The 18,603-nt window shown below is 35.8% G+C and overlaps 1 long non-coding RNA gene across 2 annotated transcripts in view; it reads right to left on the bottom strand.

Annotated features, from left to right (window-relative positions):
• Positions 1-18,603, bottom strand: part of LOC118526748 (uncharacterized) — a 502,548-nt gene that overhangs the window by 143,530 nt on the left and 340,415 nt on the right. The window contains exon 8 of one of the 2 annotated variants that reach the window (XR_004912762.2): positions 14,531-14,605. The exons of the other annotated variant lie outside the window; for it this stretch is intronic. This is a non-coding gene — a long non-coding RNA (uncharacterized LOC118526748). The remainder of the gene's footprint in view (positions 1-14,530; positions 14,606-18,603) is intronic. 2 annotated transcript variants of the gene reach the window in all.

The raw sequence follows: 18,603 nt of genomic DNA, 5'->3' as shown, positions 1-18,603 counted from the left end.
GCTCCTTTAGGTGTAGGGTTAGGTTGTGTATTTGAGACCTTTCTTATTTCTTGAGAAAGGCTTGAATCATTATATACTTTCCTCTTAGGACTGCCTTTGTTGCATCCCAAAGATTTTGAACAGTTGTGTTTTCATTTTCATTGATTTACCTGAATTTTTTAAATTCTTCTTTAATTTCCTGGTTGACCCATTCATTCTTTAGTAGTATGCTCTTTAGCCTCCATGTATTTGAGTTCTTTCTGACTTTCCTCTTGTGATTGAGTTCTAGTTTCAAAGCATTGTGGTCTGAAAATATGCAGGGAATGATCCCAATCTTTTGGTACCAGTTGAGACCTGATTTGTGACCTAAGATGTGATCTATTCTGGAGAATGTTCCATGGGCACTAGAGAAAAATGTGTATTCCGTTGCTTTGGGATGGAATGTTCTGAATATATCTGTGAAGTCCATTTGGTCCAGCGTGTCATTTAAAGTGTTTATTTCCTTGTTGCTCTTTTGCTTAGATGATCTGTCCTTTTCAGTTAGGGTGGTGTTAACGTCCCCCACTATTATTGTATTGTTGTCGATGTGTTTCTTTGCTTTTGTTATTAATTGGCTTATATAACTGGCTGCTCCCATGTTAGGGGCATAGATATTTACAATTGTTAGATCTTCTTGTTGGATAGACCCTTTAAGTAGGATATAGTGTCCTTCGTCATCTTTTATTATAATCTTTGGTTTAAAATCTAATTTGTCTGATATAAGGATTGCCACCCCAGCTTTCTTTTGGTGTCCATTAGCATGGTAAATGGTTTTCCACCCCCTCACTTTCAATCTGGGGGTGTCTTTGGGTCTAAAATGAGTCTCTTGCAGACAGCATATCAATGGGTCTTGTTTTTTAATCCAATCTGATAGCCTGTGTCTTTTGATTGGGGCATTTAGCCCATTTACATTCAGGGTAACTATTGAAAGATATGAATTTAGTGCCATTGTATTGCCTGTAAGGTGACTGTTACTGTATATTGTCTGTGTTCCTTTCTGGTCTATGTTACTTTTAGGCTCTCTCTTTGCTTAGAGGACCCTTTTCAATATTTCTTGTAGGACTGGTTTCATGTTTGCAAATTCCTTTAGTTTTTGTTTGTCCTGGAAGCTTTTTATCTCTCCTTCTGTTTTCAATGACAGCCTAGCTGGATATAGTATTCTTGGCTGCATGTTTTTCTTATTTAGTGTTCTGAATATATCATGCCAGTCCTTTCTGGCCTACAGGTCTCTGTGGGTAGGTCTGTTGCCAATCTAATGTTTCTACCATGGTGAAACAGATCTCTTCTCCCGAGCTACTTTCAGGATTTTCTCTTTGTCTCTGAGACTCGTAAGTTTTACTATTAGATGTTGGGGTGTTGACCTATTTTTATTGATTTTGAGGGGGGTTCTCTGTGCCTCCTGGATTTTGATGCCTGTTTCCTCCCCCAGATTAGGGAAGTTCTCTGCTATAATTTGCTCCAATATACCATCTGCCCCTCTCTCTCTTTCTTCTTCTTCTGGGATCCCAATTATTCTAATATTGTTTCATCTTATGGTATCACTTATCTTTCGAAATCTGCCCTCGTGATCCAGTAGTTGTTTTTCTTTTTCTCAGCTTCTTTATTTTCCATCATTTGGTCTTCTATATCACTAATTCTCTCTTCTGCCTCATTTATTCTAGCAGTTAGAGCCTCCATTTTTGATTGCACCTCATTAATAGTCTTTTTGATTTTGACTTGGTTAGATTTTAGTTCTTTTATTTCTCCAGGAAGTGTTTCTCTAATATCTTCCATGCTTTTTTCAAGCCCAGCTAGTATCTTTAAAATCATCATTCTGAATTCTAGTTCTGACATCTTACTATTGTCCGTATTGATTAGGTCCCTGGCAGTCAGTACTGCCTCCTGTTCTTTTTTTTGAGGTGACTTTTTCCATCTTGTCATTTTGTCCAGAGGAGACTAGATGAATGAGAGAAAAAAATGCTAACAGGGTAACAACGTCCCCAGAAAAGTATACACTAAACAAATCAGAAGAGACTTGAAACTGGGGGAAAAGAAAGGGAAAGAAAGAAAAAAGGAAAAAAAAAAAGAAAAAGAAAAAGATAAAAACAAACAAACAAAAACAGAATATGATCAAATATGATCAGGCTGGTGCATAGATCAGGGCCACACACTAGATTTTGGGCGTGTTTTGGTCTGTCAGAAGAAAGTGACTCCCAAAATTTTAAAGAAAGAAAAACATATATGTACAAAAATAAGGGTTAACACGATGAAGGGATGGAATATGACTGTAAAGATGAAAATTATAAAAGATTTTATAAAAGGAATTGATAAGATGTTGCTTGAAAAAAGAAAGAAGAGGATTTAAAAAAAGGGGGCAGGGGGAGAGAATGTGATGAGGCAGGAGACCAGAACAAAGCCATACACTAGATGTTTAGGGTATATTTTGGTCTGTTAGAAGAAACTGTATCCCAAAATTTTAAAGAGAGAACAACTTATATATATATATACCAAAAATAAGGTTAACTACTATGAAGGGATAGAATATGAGTCTAAAAATGGAAAGTAAAAAAGATTTTTTTAAAAAGGGATTGATAAGATGTTGGTTGAAAAAGGGAAAAAGAAAAATTCAAAGAAAAAAGAAAATTAAAAAAATGAAATTTGAAAGACTAAAGAATCAGGAGGAGAAAAGCCATGAATTTATGTGCAGTATTCCCCTAGCGCTGGAGTTCTGCTGTTCTCATTGATAGGTAAACTTGGTCTTGGCTGGCTGTTCTTGCTGATCTTCTGGGGGAGGGGCCTGTTGCCATGGTTCCCAAATGTCTTTGCCAGAGGCGCAATTGCCCTGCCCCTGCCAGGCAGGGCTAAGTAATCTGCTCGGTTTGCACTCAGGAGCTTTTGTTCCCTGCAATCTTTCCATACAGCTTTGGAGGATGAGAGCGAAATGGCGGCCTCCCAATCTCCACCCCAGAGGAGCCAAGAACTTGGGTCCCCACTCCTCAGTGCGCCCCCAGAGAAAAGCAGTCAATCACTCCCGTCTCCCGGTCTCTAGTCCCACTCCATGCTCACCTGGCCTGTGACCAAGCATTTCTATCTCTGGCACATGTCCCCATGTGGATTCTCCAAACCCAGCAGATCCCTGCGGTGCGCTCCCGCACCGCTCCTCCCGGGGGAGGAAGGGGAGTCTCCCCAGATCTGCCACTTGTTGGGTCCCTGCTGGAGGAGCAGCGGCCCGACTGTGCTGCGGATCATGGTTTACGGCAACCCCGAGCTGAGAGCCCGCTCCTCGGTCCGTCTCTGCAGCAGGCTTCCTTGCTCCGATACCTGGGAGTTCTGCTGCTCTCAGGCACCCCCGGTCTTTCTGTGACCCTGAGGGTCCTGAGACCACACTGTCCCGTGAGGGTTCCACCCCCAGCTTAGCCACTGGAGCGACATCCCTCAGCGGAGCAGGCTTCTAAAAGTTCAATTTTGTGCACCACTGCTCTATCACTTGCCAGTAGCGGCTGATGGAGGCTCCCTCCCCCGCCATCTATCTTCCCGAATATCGCCTCGGATTCACTTCTCCGCACATCCTACCTTCCAGAAAGTGGTCGCTTTTCTGTTCAGAGAGTTGTTGCTATTCTTTTCTTCGAGGTTCTGTTGAGTTCATAGGTGTTCAGAAAGGTTTGATCCCTATCTAGCTGAATTCCTGGGACTAGATGAAATTTAGGTCTCCTACTCCTCCGCTATCTTGCTCCTCCCCTGATGTGCTCTTAAGTGCCTAAAACCATGTGTAGCATTAAGTAGTAGGAAGTATTAGATTGAAGGGATGGTATGGCCATTATTGTTAGAAAAGTCTAGTCACATTCCTGGCTCTGCAGTCAAGAAAATATCAGTAATACACTAGATTATCAAAGTATAACAAGAAACAGGAGCATTGGGATTGTGGATGATATAAGTACAGTCAATGGAGATATTAATAATTTTTCAACCTTAAAACATTTCTAACTAGAATCTTTATAGATCTCACTATAAAATACTCTAGGGTTCATGTTGTTGGAGTGCTTTCCTTGTAAAATGAAGGGGAGCAGATTATACCAACCCAAAATATGCCTCTAGCATAAGGATTATTTTGGGCTGATTATTTTTGAGAGGATGCAGACTCAGGAAAATATCTGGGAAAAAAAATTAGAAGTTCTTTTTTTTGTGAAGGAACTTTATTTACATTAATAAAGGAAATTCCCATTGATAAGTGTTTCCCTCTCTCTAGCAGGAAGAGAAAAAAATAACTAAAACTAAACAAACTCTTATTTTACTTCCCCTATAAAAGCAATAATGAAAGGTTAGATGGTTGAACTGTTTTTATTTCCATAACATCTATGACAGTGAGAGTAAACTTCAGCCACCTCTCTTTAATATAGTAGCTTCCTCTGCAGCACACACTCATATGAAGAGTTTATTTGGTTCATCAAGTTGTCTGCCAAATTGAAGACAGATCAAACAACTTATGAAATTAGTAAATTTTAAAAAATAATAATAACAACCATTACATCCCAGAGAAGAAATATAATAAGGAAATTATTTGGGGCATATTTACATTTTCCTTGATATGGATACCCAGAGTATCGGGAACAAAAATTATTTAATCAGTAGCTCTAAGGAGTAAGAAACATAAAAACATATCACTATTAACTGTTAGCATTTTGTTTCATCAGATAGTCTCAGAGTTTCTTCCTGGGAAAATAAGAATAAGCTATTCTAATGGGTAGTGGCAAGAGCAGCTCCAATAGTCTTTTAACTTAGGAGTAACTAAATAAACCAGACCTTGGAACAAGATAGCAAGTGCTCCATTTCAGCAGCACGATAAACAATGAATAGGTTATTAAAACACAACTGATCACATCTCTTCATCCAACTTCATAATACAAGAGCAAAGGGATAAATAATGCTAATGACTTAGAGGAAATTTAAAACTCCTAAAAGGAAATACAGTGTATAAATGAGCACAGTACCATAAATCTGCAGAGCTTACAGCCATGGGGGAAATCACGGAGAGCAGTTGTTCAGAGAGATTTAAAGAGGACTTACATGTTCCTCCTGAGCAGCTAGAGTAGATCAGCAACTGAAGCAAGGGTATCAGAGAAAGTTAACTCAGTGCCTCCTGCCCTCCAGCTTCAGGATAACACCCAATTGCTGGAGGAGGGCCAGGGGAGGATCATGTCCCTACTCAGTTGCAAATGAGAATTAAAAGTGAGATGACAACGAATTCCTGAGAGCTTTATATTTAATTCAAAACTGAATTTATTGATTTTCTTCCCAGTAAGTTCTTTAAAATCTTTAATCTAGTCTTTTTGGGGCCCACAAGATGTATTACTTTGGCACAAAGGTATTTTCCATGGAATTTGCTTTCATCCTTTACTTAAACCCAAAATACAAAGTAAAATCCAACAGATAAAACATCTAAAATACCATAAAAACAAATACTCTAAAGGCCAAAGGAATGATAAAAGAAATTCAATCTCATGAAGTTTTAGGTTTTACCTTAAAGTTTAAGGAAGAGAAAGCAAGGGTTTAAAGACAATAAATTATCAGGAGGGTTTTGCAAATGAGTCTCAATTATAAATGCCTAGGAAAAGGATGATGTGTGAGTAAAACTAAATGCATTTTGAACAAAAAGACAAAACAACATGATTATCTTTGAAATGTCTGAGAAAATGTTCATAAAATATATGAGGAAGGAACGTTTAAAATTTATAAACAAGAAATAAGCATCTACATAATTTTAAATAATTTTTTGGTTTCTTTTTTATCTTATTTTAATTAAATAAGATGATTAGAATATATCCTTAATATATTATAAATCTTTGCAAATACAATTGCATACTTGTGGAATATAATTTTCTTTTCAAAAAGTTTCACAATGATTCTCATTTTTGTCACCAGATGTAAATTAGTTTCCTTAGTTTGGGGCAGTATTTTCACACAAAACCCCTACTAAATGAAAAACTAAAACCGTGAAAGCTGTGCTACTAAGTAATTATTTCAAAATAGAAACACATATATGTATTTGTTTTGTAAATCTCACGTAGAAAAATACATAACTTCAAATACGCTAAAAATGGGAGTTTTTTTCAAGGTAATGAGTTTACATAAAAGATTAACAATGAATTGCCTGTATTACCTCCTTTTACTTTTGGAGTCAGAAACATATCCAATTCAGAATAAAAGGTGATCAATATATTATGATAAATTATATGTTTTCCATTATGCTTTGGTCTCTTTGGATAATCATTTATGTCCTTTTAGTTTTTATAACTGCTAACCATATTCTCTTAGATTTTGAAATTCAGTTAATTGAAATGTTTATGAAATGGGTTATACTGAGCTTCCAAAAATGTATCTTCTTCCTATGAAATGTGAATGTACATGTATGTGTGTTTAATTGAAGAGGATTGTATACTTATACTCCTATTTCAACCAAGTACACAATTCTCCAGTACTTTTTCTGATCACAATTTGATTTCTGAGTTATGTCTGATATATCAAGAAATTCAAGAAACACTAGTAGTAAATGCATGCTTACTTCAAAACAACTGCACAGGGGCACCTGGGTGGCTCAGTTGGTGAACCGTCTGCCTTCAGCTCAGGTCATGATCTCAGGGTCCTGAGGGTCCTGGGATCAAGCACCATAGGGCTCTCTGCTCAGCAGGGAGTCTGCTTCTCCCTCTGCCTCTGCCCTCCCCCATCTCACTCTCTCTCATTCTCTCTCTCTCTCTCGAATAAATAAAATCTAAAAAAATAAAAATAAACTGTATAAAAAGTGCAACTTGAAAGGGATGTCAAAAGATGTTAACCATCAATTCAGTAGGATTGTATCACTTGTGATGAAATAAACAATAACCTTTCACTTTTTCCTCCCTGCTTTATTTAGTATTATGCATCCCAGAGTTTAAGAATCAAAGGGCTGACTGTCTCCAAATGATGCTGTCTCCTCTTGGGAGTGAGGCAATAATAGGTCAGAGTTGGTGTGTGGCTCTAAAACCTACTAACAGTGAAATCAAACGATAAAACTTACTTAGTATGGTTTTCCCTTAAGAGTTAACATAAAGAAAATAAACTTGCAATAATGCAAATATTTTCACACAGAAGCTCAGGATATTTCTGACTACTTGAATAGCTAAAGATCAAATTATATTTTTAATATTGAAAATTCTATTTAAAAAATCAGTTGCTTATTATTATAAGGATCGCTTTTGTCATTATTTTCTTTTTAATAGCTTTTTAAAATAAGTAAAATTTAGTTCAATTTCCAACAAAGGTATCGCTGAAGTGAGTGAGTAAATTGTATCTTAGGAATTTTCTAAATTTATTTTTGTGTTCAACATAAAATATTTTATTTATCAAATCCTTTACTGATAGACATTTATTTCTTCATAATTAAAAATGTGCAACAAATCATTATTATGGATGTTTGTTTTATACATATAAAGATTTTTCTCTAGAATAAACTCCCCAAAATGTACTGGGTCATAATGTCAGGACATTTACAGTTTTACAAGTCTAGATAAATTGATTTTCATAGTTATATTTATTTACATTTTAATTCACTAATTCTCTAAAAGTTCTAAGCTTTGTGAGTTATTATTGTACTACAACATGTCATGGAAGGTGGGTAATGTACATTAAAAATATGCAATGAGGGGCGCCTGGGTGACTCAGTCGTTAAGCATCTTCCTTCGGCTCAGGTCATGATCGCAGAGTCCTGGGACAGAGCCTCACATCGGACTCTCTGCTAGGCGGGAAGCCTGCTTCTCCCTCTCCCACTCCCCCTGCTTGTGTTCCCTCTCTCACTCTCTCTCTCTCTGTCAAATAAATAAATAAAATCTTTTAAAAAAAATTAGCAATGAAACTCCTTTGGCACTAATTTATAATTATCAATCAGGTGTATTGGTCCATTCAGAAATGTTTGCTATAACAAGAACCTATAAGTGTTTTGTCATATGCTCTTTAAAAAATGTTTTCTTTTGGGAGAATTTTAAAATTATAGAGTTTAGAATTTTAGAAAAGTTGCAAACACACTACAGGGAATTCCCTGTACCCTTCACCCAATTTCTCCTAATGTTAATTACCAAGGGCATCAATCAAAACTAAGAAACCAAACATCGGTATATTACTATTAACTAAATTCTAGACTTGATTTGGATTTCACTAGTTTTTTCACTTATGTCCTTTTTCTGTTCCAAGAGACCATCCAGAATATCACTTTGCATTCCATGTCACGTCTCTTACTGATCTATGAAAGTTTCTCACTCATTTCTTGTCTTTCATGACCTTCATACTTTTGAGAAGTATTAGGTATTTTGCAGAATATCCTCAATTTGGATCTGTCTGTTTTTTTTTTTTTTCTCTCATGATTAGAATGGGGTTACACGTTTTCAAAAATATATAACAGAGTGAAATGTCTTTTGTATCACATCATCTTAAGGAGTATATGATAGCCACATGATGTCACTGATCTTTTTAACCTTCATTGATTGTTTAAGGTAGTAGTTAGCAGTTTCTCTGGTGTAGAAATAAGTTACTGAGTCTAGCCTACTTCAAGGGGTGTGGTGATTTAGTTCCATCCACTGGAGAGTTATCTGTATCTATCATTTGGAACTCTTCTGTAAGGAAGTTTATTCCTTTCCCTGTTTTATTTCTGTGATCTTTTCTTAAAAGCTGTATAGATTCAAGGGCATTTATTTTATACTTTAGGTTATAAACAAATACTACATTACTTATTTTGTTTTTAAATTTTTCCAGCTTTGATCATGGGGAGCTCTTTCAGGTTGGCTCCTATGTCTTTTCACATGCCTCCTTATTTTTGCTCTTTAAGCACTTCTTAACTTTCTCTTACTACAAGATGATCCAGGTCCATCGTGTATTTTCTCTTTCCCAGGGCTAGAATCAGTGATTTCTCCAAGGAGCCCTGGTTCCTTTTCTTGGAGAATGGTATTTAGAAACCACGATCTGGGTGGTGAGTATGCTCACAGCTCCTGAGATGTCATTGCTTTTAGCCTTACTCTATGGACACAACTGGGTAATATATGTGTGTATATTAACCTATGCATACATACATATTTATGATCATTTCTGTGTCTAGTCATCTGTATATACATTAGGCTTAACATGGGTTCATACTAAAGGCTCTGACTCTCACTCATCCTGTCATGTACTTTTAATTCTGCTCTCTGTTGATTTACTTAAAGCATATGCAGGCATTGTCATGACAGAAAGTAAATGTTTTAAAAATTATATACAGTATCCATCAATATTTACACACTCACTATTTGATACATTAGCAATATTTTAATCCATCCCATCAGCTAATCCCTATTAATCATAAAGAAACTGAAAAATAGAGAAAATAGGTAATTTAGTCCAGTTAAACATTTAAACATGAATTAGGACAGATATGCGATAGGTCTTAAAAGCAGTGTGTTTGCAGTTGTCTCAATGTGGAGAAGAAACTTCCCATATCAGCTTTATTTCAAGAGCATGTGTATGTGGTGTCAATGAAGACTGAAGAAGGGGAAAGAGGAGTGGATAGATGAGAGTAATATAAAAGACACTTATGTTACTTAAAACAATAAATATAGATATGAGTTGCATTAAATATTTATATGTTAATCCCTTCTTAACTACAGTTAATACATTAAGTTTAAATATTTTTAAACAGCATCAGGGCCTTAGGAAAGATTTATGGTAATAAAGTTTGACAGTTATTGGAAATTGCTTATGTATGTGTTAGCTGACATTAGCATAACTAAATTGCTTCTGTTCTGGAATTCACCTTGAAGCCATTTTTGAATTTGATAATTCCTTATTCTCTAATACTAAAGTCATATTTAAATAAAAAATGAGAAGAAAACTGTCTATTACCCTGGTTATTCAGAATGTTCATGGATTTCTAAGTATAGCACATGGTATTAACTGCCATTATGCAACCACTGTGTGTTATATTCTATATAACTCAAAACAGAGACCTCAATGATCCACTAAGAAAGGTGATTTACTATAATAATTGATTTCTTACTATATTTAGTTTATTTCTATGGGCTATTATTTTGGAAAGCAACAAGAGGCCAGCTGAAAGCCACTCCTAAGGATATCTAAGCTGGCCTGTCACAAACACCTTTGGTTTTTTTTAACAAGTATCCTTTATGGGGCATCTGCATGGTACAGTCGGTTAAGCGCCTGACTCTTGGTTTCTGTTCAGGTAGTGATCCCAGGGTCATGAGATCGAGCCCCCCATTGGGCTCTGTGCTCAGTGTGGAGTCTGCTTAAGACAATTTCTCCCTCTCCCTACTCCTCCCCCAGCCACGCATGCACTCTCTCTCTCTCTCTCAAATAAATAAATAAATCTTAAAGAAAAAAGTATCCTTGATGAGTATGGAGAGAAAAAAAACTTGACAGTCTAGTATCAAACCTTCTTTCACTCAGAAAAATGTCTCCTAATGATATCTTAAACCTTGCCTTATCAGTAATATTGAGACTCAGGAAAGTAAGAATATTGCTTCACAAAACTTACAGATGTTTTAGAAAATAATCAACAACATAAACTCAAGGATAAAGGACATAAAATCTAATTCTTCTTTTCTTCTATGATTCTTAGCTGGTTAAAACAAATGGACATCAACCCTTAAGTATTTTTTTTTTCTTTAATATGTGCACTTTTTTGAACTGGTCTCAAGTCAGTGTACAGGTAAGCCCTAGCTGCCTCCATGCCTAAACCCCACTCCCATGGAGACCAAAAGCCTTCAAACATCTCAAATGGGGGACTAACAGGAGGGCCATGATGGCAGACCTTTCAAAATAAAACAAAGAGAACAAGTATTAAGGTGAAGATTTAAAAAATTTGGATTACATAATTAACACAAAAGCAATGCTATCACTCTCTCCTGTCTGGACTCAGGCAAGGACTGGCCCTTCTTCTTAGGGAGAAATGGGGTGGCTTTTGGGAAGGCAAGAGACTTCATATAACAATGCATCTCATGATAATTGGAATTTCTATTAAAAAAACAAAAAAAAAACAATGTACAGTCAAAATCCTCAGCCAGAATGGAGAACATGGGAGATGCTTGCTCCAACCAACTACTGTCACCTTCATTGTTTCAGTTTTTAAATCCTGAATCAACTGTATGTAATTCTTTTTTATTTATTTATTTATTTATTTATTTATTTATTTGAGAGGGAGAGAGTGAGCGAGAGACAGCATGACGGGCGTTGGGGGGAAGGGGAAGAGGGAGAGGGAGAAGCAGACTCCCCGCTGAGCAAGGAGCCTGACACGGAGCTCGATCCCAGGACCCTGGGATCATGACCTGAGCTGAAGGCAGGCAGATGCTAAACTGACTGAGCCACCCAGATGCCCCAACTGTAAGTAATTCTTAAAAAAGTATTTAGTGCTACAATCCAATTGTATAATTATTTAATAATAAAGGATTCCAGGAGTAGTGATTTAGGAATTTCCTAGTCAAGTTTAAGTGATTAACATGTTATTTTACAGGCTGAGTATCCTGAAATTCTGTGTATTAGATTATTCTTATTCTTTTTTTATCCCCTAAATTTTTATTTTCTGTATTTTGAAATTTTGTAATTGTCCCACATATTCTAACTGGCTAGAGCTTTGTTTCTTGTTAGTTTATTAGATAGCTGAAAGTCCTTTCTTATTTCAGAAACATTCCAGACATTGAAGGTAAGTATTTAAACGTTATTTCCCATCATCTCCAATTTTTTTTTAATTGGATGAGTTCCAAATTCTAACATCAGATTCTTCTAAATATCAACACAGTTTTACACATCATTAAAATAGCTACATTTATTAATATCACCATCAGTCTTATCAGAAAAGCCTTTAAGCATTGAAAAGCTATTAAGCTCAAGATGGCAGATAACAAGTTTTCCAAAATTTTAGTTTTTGCTCTAAAGTGCAAATTTTATTGGCTAAAATACACTTATGTGTTTTCTTTAAAGTGACAGGCTGACTTCATCCACATTCAAGAATACTCAAGTCTGAATAAGCATAATTTACCTGCCAGTTGTTCCTTCAAGTAAAAATACTGTTCCATGGGGAAAAAAGTTACTTTAACTCTCAACTTGAAGGAGTTCATGTGCTTTTAGACAACCATCCTATGTCAGTTTACAGCACAAACGCTTTATTCGTATTTCTGGTTTCTTCATACAAAATATTTTCAAAATATGTACTTAAGATCGAATTTTTACAAAATTAAAATGAATACTTTTCACTGATACCTGAAGGACATCTTCAGGGAAACTGTTTTTTCCCCTGTGAGTGCATGCTGGGAAAAATAACATAACTGTTTATACAGCTTGGTGCCACTGGCTTGATTTGTGTTAAGGCAACAGGAGTTTTATTTTATTTTATTTTTTTTTTAAGATTTTATTTATTTGCGAGGGAGAGAATGAGAGACAGAGAGCATGAGAGGGAGGAGGGTCAGAGGGAGAAGCAGACTCCCTGCTGAGCAGGGAGCCCGATGCGGGACTCGATCCCGGGACTCCAGGATCATGACCTGAGCCGAAGGCAGTCGCTTAACCAACTGAGCCACCCAGGCGCCCTAGGCAACAGGAGTTTTAATCATCAATGCCAACGACAACACAATTGTTCCCGAACAAACCCTGAGGTTTAAATTGGTTATTCAATTCTTTGAATATTTTAGCCCCAGTTCTGTTCATTTCCAAACATTTTCTTTTTTTGTAATTAATTAATATATTTATTTATTTGAGAGAGAGAGAGCAACTGAGTGGGGGGAGGGGCAAAGAGAGGGAGAAGGACAAGCAGACTTGGTGCTGAGTGGGAAGCCCAACTTGGGGCTGGGTCTCACAACTTATGATATCATGACTCGAGCCAAAATAAAGAGTTGGAAGCTTAACTGACTGAGCCACCCAGGCACCCTATTTCCAAGCATTTCTGTAAAACAATTTCTTTGATGATTATGTGGTACTGATATCCAACAAAAAAGTGCAAAACAACATCTACCTATTATCTATATATGCATCCATTTGTGAGGCATAGCTATAATTCTACAGATAAGAAATAGTATCAATTCATATTTACAGCTAAATCATTACTTTGACAAGCTATGGTATTGTTGGAAAATAGCAGTGCTGTGATTTTTATTACTGACTTTTCATCAAGCAGGCATTCGGCAATGTCAACTCCATCAAGCTTTATTAATCATTCAGCTACTGTGTGCATTTCTCAAACCGATATAATATGATGGCTTACCCTGTTAAGATGCTTCAATGGCTTTTTCATTTTCAATTTGAAAAATTATAAAATAAAATTCAGGGCTTCTCAAGAGCTCATCAAGTCTACATTTACAATATATAATTCAGTTTTCTTTAAACTCGAAGCAACTGGTCTCAAACTGATGCTACAATTTAACTGTCAGCGTAAGATAACTAGAAAATATTTTGTTGTATGAGAAATAATAAGATAAATTATTAATATCTATAAAAACTAAAGAGTAAAGGCATTTGCCATATCTGTGTTCACTAGTTATATAATTTGCCCATTTTCTTTGGATTCAATTCCTTCTTCATGGGTCAAAAGTCTATGATATGTTTGTTTTACCTTTTTTAGCATCATTAGACTAGATGATGTGTACTGAAAAAGCAAGTCTTCTTATTTCCCCCTTTTAAACTCATAATGCACTTTGAAATATTAAAGATATATATAACAAATACATTTTATTTTGTAATGAACTAATACTATGTTCTGACATTTAGTGGACAAAAGTGAGATTGTAGAGATTATAACAGATATAACTGAAGATAACTAGTAAGAACACAGAAGTCCCCAGGAGAGTATGATATTATGTTTGAACACAGATATATTTATAACCTAAACCTACTAACTTAGAAAGTCTTAGAAAACCGATACACAATTACACTCTCAATTATTCAAAAGAGTGCTGATACCATCACACAGCACATAATTTCTGGAAAAGAAAAAAAACAAAAATTTCTTCATACACTCATGAGAGAATGAGAGTGGAAAAATTAAATAATGATTTAATATTATTACGAATGCACTTTAATATGGCTAACACCCAGAAAGGTCCTCTTTTAGTGCTGGGAGACTAAAATAATACCTTATACATACAAGGTTATATAGCTGACCTTGAACAAAGTGAGGTTAGGAATGTTGACCTTCATCCCTGCACAGTTTAAAATCCATGTATAATTTTTACTCCCCAAAAACTTAACTACTAATAGCCTACTGTTAACTTACCGATTACATAAACAGTCAATTAACATGTATTTTGTATGTTATATGTATTATATATTGAATTCTTACAATAAAGTAAGCTAGAGAAAAGAAAATGTTATTAAGGAAATTATAAGGAAAAGAAAATACATTTACAGTACTGTTCTGTATTTATTTTTAAAAAATGTGCATAAGTGGACCTGTGCAGTTTGAACCCATGTTGTTCAAGGGTCAACTGTATATTGTTTTGTAATACATATTTTCAGATATACATGCATACGTGTGTACCTAGCTCCAGTGTAAAATGGATTTCTTACTATCCGTTGCAATGAAAACAGCATTCTAAAGCAGGGGTTGAAAGCTCTGCAAAGAAAGAAGAGGGAATAATGAAGAAAATGAAGTTGGATTCTGGCCAATACAGTCATGCAGAAGAGAGGGCCTGGTGGGCACAGATCTTTTTGTTTTTCAGAAATAGAAAATTTGAACAGACCCATAACCAGCAAAGAAATTGAATCAGTAGTCAAAAATTTCCCAACAAACAAAAGCCCAGGGCCAGAGGACTTTGTAGGGGAATTCTACCAGACATTTAAAGAAGAGTTAATACCTACTCTTCCCAAACTGTTCCAAAAAATAGAAATGAAAGGAAAACTTCCAAACTCATTCTCCAAGGCCAGCATTACCTTGATTCCAAAACCAGACAAAGACTCCACTCAAAAGGAGAATTACAGGCCAATATTCCTAAGAACACGGATGCAAAAATTCTCAATAAGATACTGCCAAATCGAATCCAACAGAAAATTTAACTTTCCTATGGAAAGGCTGGCAACTAATAATTTTTAAAAAACTATTTGCTGCGCCTTCCCAAATACATCATTATACAGGATTCGTTTTGCATCTTGGTAGTTTTCCGAAATAATTAAAAAACCCCTTCTGGGGGCATCTGGCTGGCTCAGTCAGTAGAGCACGTGACTCTTGATCTCAGGGTTGTGAATTCAATCCCCAAGTTGGGTGTAGAGATTATACATAAATAAACATTAAAAATAAAATAAAATAATAAGAAAACCCTCTGATCCTCATGCTCCTCATATTCCAAACCACTTTCTCTACCCTCCTTCAGTGAAAGCACTGATTAAGTGCTCTCTTCTGAGTCTCTCCCCCTTTTCCTCTTCAAACCATTCCAGTCTGGATTCCTCCACCATCATTATATTTAAACTGCTTTTGTAAAGGTTACCAATAAATTTCATGTTCAAAAATTTAATACACACTTCTAATCTTACATTTTTCTGAAATATTATGAATTTTGACCATTTTCTCATGAAATAATTTTTCTTGCTTGATTCCCATTACCCTAAATTACCTAGCTATTCTTTTCATCAGACAGACCACCCTTTCTTGGTTTCCTTTGCTTGTTCCTATTTCTGAATGTCAGAGTGTCCCAGTTGTGGGTCCTGCAAAATTAGCAAAGCCTTCTTTCTTTGACACAGTTCTTACATTAATCATTTTGATCTCAGTGAGAAGAAAATTAAGGCCATTAAAAAAACAGGTTAATTAACATGATTCACCATTATCTTATTTCTTATCAGGTAAAATTTCAAGCACTACCCACTCTGGTTTTAGATGAAACTGGATGGGATTCTTCAACATAAAATTTATGGACCTACGACCAGACAAGGCTCACTATGCTCACTATGCTCGCTAGATGTGTTTATCACTATAATTATAAACGTAGAACAGAGAAAATTTTTCACACAGCCTACCTGAACACCTTGTAGACAACTAGGCTATGTCTCTTTTCCTTGGGGCATAATTGTCAGCTCAGGTTAGCATCTCTGTACAATTTTGTTTTATTTTACTTCCAGTGCAAACAAATATGTTTTCTTCTAGTTTAACTGTAGGGACATATATGCCAAGAGAATAAGCAGGCAGGCTTTCTAAACTAACATTATTAAAGCAAGGAAATTTCAAGTTTCATATGATTTAAACTCTTTGTGGATTGTGGCAGATTAAAGATGGCTGCAGAATCTTTGACACTCCTACTATTGGAAAGGCAGGTTTGATTTCACATCCCTTTTGATATGATCTGGCCATGACTGATTGAATCAGTAGAGTATGGAGCATGGGACACTATGCCTTAAGGCTTTCAACACTTTTACATTCTTGGGGAGCCCTAAGATGCCCTGTATTAGATGTAACTGTCCTCTGAAAAGACTATGTGGGGAAACCTTGAGACTAAACGGAGAGAGAAACAGGTGAGATGATCCCTTTCTTCCACCTACTGCCACCAAGTCACAAGGCCAAAAAGCTGAATACCACCAAGTGACCCCAGTCCATACCACATGAAGAAGAATACGACAGCCAAATCGTGCCTGATTCCCTGACTCCAGAATTATGAAATACAATTAAATTCTTGTTATTTAAAACCACTAAATTTTTAATTAGTTTGTTAGGCAAACTAGCCTATAACAAAATTTGAGATAGCCATAACAAAATGTAGTAACTGGCAGTAATGTGCCACCATAATAGAAATCCAAAACATGTGGCATTGGCTTAAAAAGTAGGTTGGAATCTGAAAGGATCTTAAAGAGACTTTAAGTAAAAGTTGGAAGACCTTTGAGAAGGCTGTCTATAAGAACTTGAGTGATAGAAAATTGTCATTGGAGGCTAGAAAAACTTGGACCCTTGTTATATAATGGCACAAAGTTTGGCAACATCAACACATGTCACATTGAGGAAATTAGCAAAGTACTTAAAGAACTTGTATGTCTAGCTGGGGTGTCTTCCATACAAATCTGGAAATGGCTTTTTTTTTAGCTGCCTATGATAAAATAAAAGACAGATGCACTAACCAAAAAAAAAAAATATATATATATATATAAGCTTTTGGTAGAATTTAGAGCAAATAAAAAACATCTTAGTCTGTTAAAACACTTCTATAGAAACTAATACTACACTGTATGTGAACTAACTTGAATTTAAATAAAATCTTGAAAGGAAAAATAAATTCATATGCACACAGATCAAAACAAAGCAAAACAAAACATAACAAAACAATATCTTTCTTATCCTAGTCTCTTCCAGCAAAGGATATCAAGGTAAGAAATAGCCTCAATGGGAGGTGGAGGGTCGGGAAGATGGGTGAAGGTAGTCAAAAATCTTCAAACTTCCAGTTAAAAGATAAATAAGTTCTGGGGATATAATGTACAGCATGGTGACTATAGTCAATAATACTGAATTATATACTTGAAAGTTGCTAAGAGAATAGATTTTAAATGTGCTCATCACAAGAAATAAAATCACAACTATGCAAGATAATGGATGTTAATTAAACTTACAGTGGGAATCATTTTGCAACATGTACATAATCAAGTAATTATGTTGTACATCTTAAACTATACAATATTGTCAATTATATCTCTATAAAGATGAAAAAAAGAAAAAAGAAAGGAGTAGCCTCAAGGCAAATACTACATCAGTATCAGGGATAGATATGTAGGATATTAAGACATCAGATCACAGATCTTTTCAGCTACACAAAAGGCCTTTTAAGGAGCTTAAAAATACGTCTTCAAGTCTTGCTCTTTTTAATTATTGAATCTCTATGAATCCTAAGCACACTGAAATCCATTAAAAACTGACACAGCATTTGCTATAATGGTAAAAAATAAAAAGAGGCTTTGGACTCCCAAATATACATTTGGAAAGAAGGTGGGAAAGCCTACTCAGTTACCTAGGCTATTTCTTTTGAAAAAGGAAGGATATCTTAGAGGGTGGTGCCAAGAACACAGAAAGTAAAGACAGTATTCAGGGAGAACAATGGACTAGAGACACACTACCTGTGAGCAAAACCAGGCCCTAAGCAAGGAACATCCTCTGCCCCCAGATTAAGAAACCTCAAAATATTTGCCCTGTGAGATTTCAGAATTTTTATGGACCAGTGACTGCTACTGGCCTCCCTTCACCCTCTCTGAAAAATAGTGTCTGTTGAGCCCATCTGTTCTCTCTCCCATTATTTGTTGGTTTGTGGATGGCATGTAGCTAATCCTTCAGTTAATAAGTCTATAGATCAGGAGGAGCCACATTCAAGGAGCTTCCACTGCTTTTAGACTTGACTTAAATCATGAGCTTCTCAACTTCAAGCTTGTTGCCATAATTCAGAAAAGATTTTTGAGAGACCTAGAATTGGGGTTAACATAATTTGCATGTTTGAAAAATGTAAATAATTTGCAGCCAAAAAGGTAGACTCTAGGAAATTACATCCTTATAAATACTCCTCCATGTGATGTGACTTTGCATCTGCTCCCTTAAGAAATGGAATCTATTTCTCCACCCCTGAACTCTGGGTTTGGCCAGGTGTTTCACTC

Source organism: Halichoerus grypus, chromosome 1 (assembly GCF_964656455.1).
Source record: "Halichoerus grypus chromosome 1, mHalGry1.hap1.1, whole genome shotgun sequence".
NCBI lineage: Eukaryota > Metazoa > Chordata > Mammalia > Carnivora > Phocidae > Halichoerus > Halichoerus grypus.
The sequence above is the reverse complement of the archived record's forward strand: the minus strand, read 5'-3'. Positions and strand labels throughout refer to the sequence as shown.